We start from the raw sequence: 4,634 nt of genomic DNA on the forward strand, positions 1-4,634 counted from the left end.
TAGACCACGTATTTCTAAGCCTTAACAATACAGACCTTGTATTTCTAATAGGACCGGCAATACCGCAACACTGAGCCGAAAAACCAGGATGGTAATTGGTTGGGCCTATCGGGAGAGGACATTGAAGCATCAAAAACATACCGCGGTGTCACGTGTCGAAAGTCAAAGCAACCTTCACCACTATAAACCCCATGACCCGCTCAATCTGGCAATCTTCGAAAACTTTGAGGTACTTCCGGTCCCTTTTGATATACAGGGTCTTCAGTGTAGCAGCTAAGTAGTAGAATTATAGTAGTTAGTTTTAGAGAGCTGCAACTCCGTGGAAGAACTCCGAAACTCACTGGGTTCCGCGTTTAAGCTATGGGAACTCCAGGAGTTGGAAATGCTTTTCTGAGATAAAATTGGAGTTGGGAGGCAATGGGAATAATGATAATTATAATTGCGGAGTTGGGAGGCCATGGGAATAATGATAATTATAATTGCGGAGTTGGGAGGCAATGGGAATAATGATAATTATAATTGCGGAGTTGGGAGGCAATGGAAAATTATATTAAAACATGGAAATCTACGGAGTTGGAAAACTTGAGTCTGGTAAGTGGTAGGGCTCCAATTTAAAAACGGACTTTGGCGTTGTTTGTCTTCCGAAGCTTCGTACAAAATTCTTTTTTCACCCGTAACCCCACGTGACACGTCCCCTCAGTGAGTCTCTCACACAATGGGGCCGCGGGCGCTTTCCTTTTCTCTTAAACCCATTGACAAGAGTCTCCTTTCTAGCTTTGAGGCGTATTAAAGTAAGGCAGTAGGCATATTGGCAGGCACAACTAATAACAGAATGGACTCTAGTGTTGGTATTTCTTGATTCGTGAAGTTCGTGGCCTTGTCCTTCAAAATAGCAGTTGCGAAGCGAATCAGTCCGATTTTAATTAAATAGCTAATTTAAGAAACTAAGCGTAAAATATGACCCAACGACAACGCGTAGCGCCTTTTCCCCCCCCAAATCTTAAGTTTTAATGTCTAGAACAATTTTATGAGTAAATAATATTTCTTATTTGAAAATGATAATTTATAAGCACTCGTGATATCAATCTCAGGTCAAATTTGAAAGAAAACTAATGACCTACACGTTTTACTTGAACTTTCTATTTTCCAGTTCTAAAGAGTAAAGAAATCTTCCAAAGACTAGAAACTAGAAAGGTTTTAATGGACGAAGTTAGGAGTTTAAGAAATTTTAATTTTCAGGGAAGGAGTTGGGAGGAGTTTAAGAAATTTTAATTTTCATGGAAGGAATTAGAAGGAGTTTAAGAAACTTTATTTTTCATGGAAGGAGTTGGGAGGAGTTTAAGAAATTTTAATTTTCATGGAAGGAATTGGAAGGAGTTTAAGAAATTTTATTTTTCATGGAAGGAGTTGGGAGGAGTTTAATAAATTTTAATTTTCATGGAAGAAGTTGCAACGAAAAAAAAATCGATTCCGTTGACAAGGCGTTTCAAAATATTTCAAATACGTTAACTTTAAATTAGAAGGCATTGATAGATGGTTAATCAAAACTTTTGACTTTATTAATATAACTAAAGTAATTTTTAAATGAAACAAAAAGAGACTGAACCATAAGGTTCAGTAAAATTATAGCGACTACATTCACCCGGGTGTAAATGTGAACTGCCTATACAACATAAAAATCTTTCTTTTATATAATCCCAGAGGGATGCTAACTCCTATCCGCAAAAGGGGGAAGGGTGGCAACCGGAATTATTTGGATATTTGGGGTTAAGGTAGTTACAAGACGGCAGTGGACTGAGCATAAACCAGCGGTTTGAAAATTAAACGCTTCCGTCCACTGTCGTCTGCAACGGTAGGCCTAAACCGTTGCATTCTACCCCCCAAAGAAAAATTTTATACATGTTATAAAATTAAATGAAAAAGAAAGGATTTTAAGCTAGTCCGCAGGGTGCGTCTTCGTGTGTTGATGTTGGGTGCCGCCTTGGAGATGATGGTGTGTTGCTCGGTGGCGTAGGAGTGTCGTGGTGTGCGTCGGTCTTGGGAAGGGGCAAGGGTCTGTAGTGGGTGTCAGTAATTGGACGGAGATATCCATTCCTGGATCGTCAGATCTGCGGAGGTGTTTTCCTATCCGGGATCTGTCGGATCAGCGATGGTGATGTCCATGTGGGATCTCTGATTGGTGTCGGTTGGGGTACTTGATTATGTAGATGTCCGTTCCGGGATCCATCGGATCAGCGGCGGTGAGTTCCATTCCTGGTTCGTCTGAGCTGCAGAGGTGATTTCCCATCCGGAATCTGTCAGATCAGCGATGGTGAATTCCTATCCAGGGTCGTCAGATCAGCGGTGGTAATGTCCATTCCGGGATCGTCTGATCGGTGGTGGTGAATTCCTTTACTGGATCGACAGGTCGGCGGTGGTGAATACCTTTTGGGGTCTCTGGGTTATGTCGCACTTCTTTGCCGGTGATTGTGGAATCCGCAGGCGTGCGATGTGGTGTGGGAGGAAATAAAGTTTAACTACACGTAGTACTATTACGCCGGAAGTTAATGTTGTGGGCCATCTTGTTACGATACGTTTCGTCTGGGTAGTGGCATAGTCCGAACTTACGCGAGACTTTTTGGTATTAACAAGTTATGTTGGGGCACGTTCATTAAGTTCGACATCTTGTGAATGTTTGTAGAGGGTCGTTATTTCCGCGTTTTAATTTTAGAAATTATCATGATATATGGCGAGGGAAAAGTTCCATGACATTAATAAGGTTAAATCCGATTGTTAAAGTTCCGATGAAATGTAAGAAAGTTCTAACCGAATATTAATGTTCATATCTGAAGACTAACGAACTCGCAAAATTGAAGGCGATCGCGCCCTATCGAAGCTAGAAGAATCCGTCTCGGACACAGTACGGCGGGTTTGTAACCGCGAGCAGGATTAAAACTGCGGACGGGGTCCGACCACCCCGCGAAAAAAAGACGAGACGGCGTCGAGGCAGAAGCGCGGGAACACGAGGGGAAAAGAAGGCCGAGGCCCGAGGCGTAGCGTCCAACGCGAGAGAGGGTTCGCGAAATCCCGTCGAGCGCGGAGGGGAACGAAGCCAGGGCCCGACGACGGCGAAAGAAACGAAGCAAGAACCGAGGGTTCGGAATCGCATGGTCACGGGCACCATTTGCAACGAAAAAAAAAATCGATTCCGTTGACAAGGCATTTCAAAATATTTCAAATACGTTAACTTTAAATTAGAAGGCATTGATAGATGGTTAATCAAAACTTTTGACTTTATTAATATAACTAAAGTAATTTTTAAATGAAACAGAAAGAGACTGAACCATAAGGTTCAGTAAAATTATAGCGACTACATTCACCCGGGTGTAAATGTGAACTGCCTATACAACATAAAAATCTTTCTTTTATATAATCCCAGAGGGATGCTAACTCCTATCCGCAAAAGGGGGAAGGGTGGCAACCGGAATTAATTGGATATTTGGGGTTAAGGTAGTTACAAGACGGCAGTGGACTGAGCATAAACCAGCGGTTTGAAAATTAAACGCTTCCGTCCACTGTCGTCTGCAACGGTAGGCCTAAACCGTTGCAAAGTTGGGAGGAGTTTTACATTTCGCTTGGTGGAGTTCTGCGGAGTTGAAACTTTTGATTATGGCATTGGGAGGAATTGGAGTCATTGTTATGTATTGCCTTGGAGTTGGAAGGAGTTGGAGGTTAATATTTTCATTTTGCAGCTCTCTAGTTAGTTTCGTTTCCTAGCAAAATGCCAACCTATTCAAACCAGGACAAATTGGACATGATGTTTATTTTGGGTGAAGGTCTCAGTAACGTTCAACTAAAGGCAGTGCTTTATGCCGAACTGTTTCCACACCGACAACATCCTGTGCGAAGCACCTTTGCCGACATTGGCGAGCACCTTCGTGATTTCGGTAGTGCAAGATCGCGAATGTAGAAGAGACTGTATAGTCTGTAATGAGGATAGAGATTTTGACATCGTAGCACGTTTTGAAGCCAATTCATGCTAATAAGTAATAATAGAGCGGTGGAACAAGAAGTTGCACTAAGCCTTTCTACTGTTTGTGCCAGTTTACAATGGCATCACTACCGGCATTATCATACCCCTTACATCATGCCTTAACGGACGAGGATTACCTAAGACGGCAATACCATTAGTCTTACCAGGCGTCATGAGTTTACTGCTTGCAAATGTATTGCAAGACATGGACAGTCGTCTGCCTCAACCACAATGGTAGAAACGTCGAATATTTTCGTTGATGTGTTTACCAAACAGTTAAGAAGTTTTAATTTGAGGCCCACGTTCTAAGACCAATCGTAGGACTGTGCTTTAAAATATTTTGTTGTGTTCAGGCATATTCTCCAGTATTCTTTTTGTAACTTGTCACTGGCATATAATAATCATGAATTCCAGACATTTATTTACACGCTGTATAATTTAGTATGACATCAGCCGTTGGCAGTATTGGGGGTTGTACATAAAGGAAGGTGTTGGTCTGATCTCGACCACACTGTATATGTATAGAGTGTACGAAACAAATAAACATTTTTGTTCTATATTTTAAATATTGTAATTTTTGAACTTTATCTTAAATAAAGTACAAATTATATGCTTATCGAAA

The 4,634-nt window shown here is 41.5% G+C and overlaps 1 long non-coding RNA gene across 1 annotated transcript; it reads left to right on the top strand.

Moving 5' to 3' along the window:
• Nucleotides 1–3,600: 3,600 nt before the first annotated feature.
• Nucleotides 3,601–4,634, top strand: LOC149682865 (uncharacterized). Its single transcript, XR_016384149.1, has 2 exons — nucleotides 3,601–3,710; nucleotides 3,782–4,634. It is a non-coding gene; the product is annotated as an uncharacterized LOC149682865 (long non-coding RNA).

This window comes from Phalangium opilio, unplaced genomic scaffold (genome assembly GCF_054372755.1).
Source record: "Phalangium opilio isolate 3A_F unplaced genomic scaffold, DU_Popi_V2 ptg000037l_1, whole genome shotgun sequence".
NCBI classification, from domain to species: Eukaryota; Metazoa; Arthropoda; class Arachnida; order Opiliones; family Phalangiidae; genus Phalangium; species Phalangium opilio.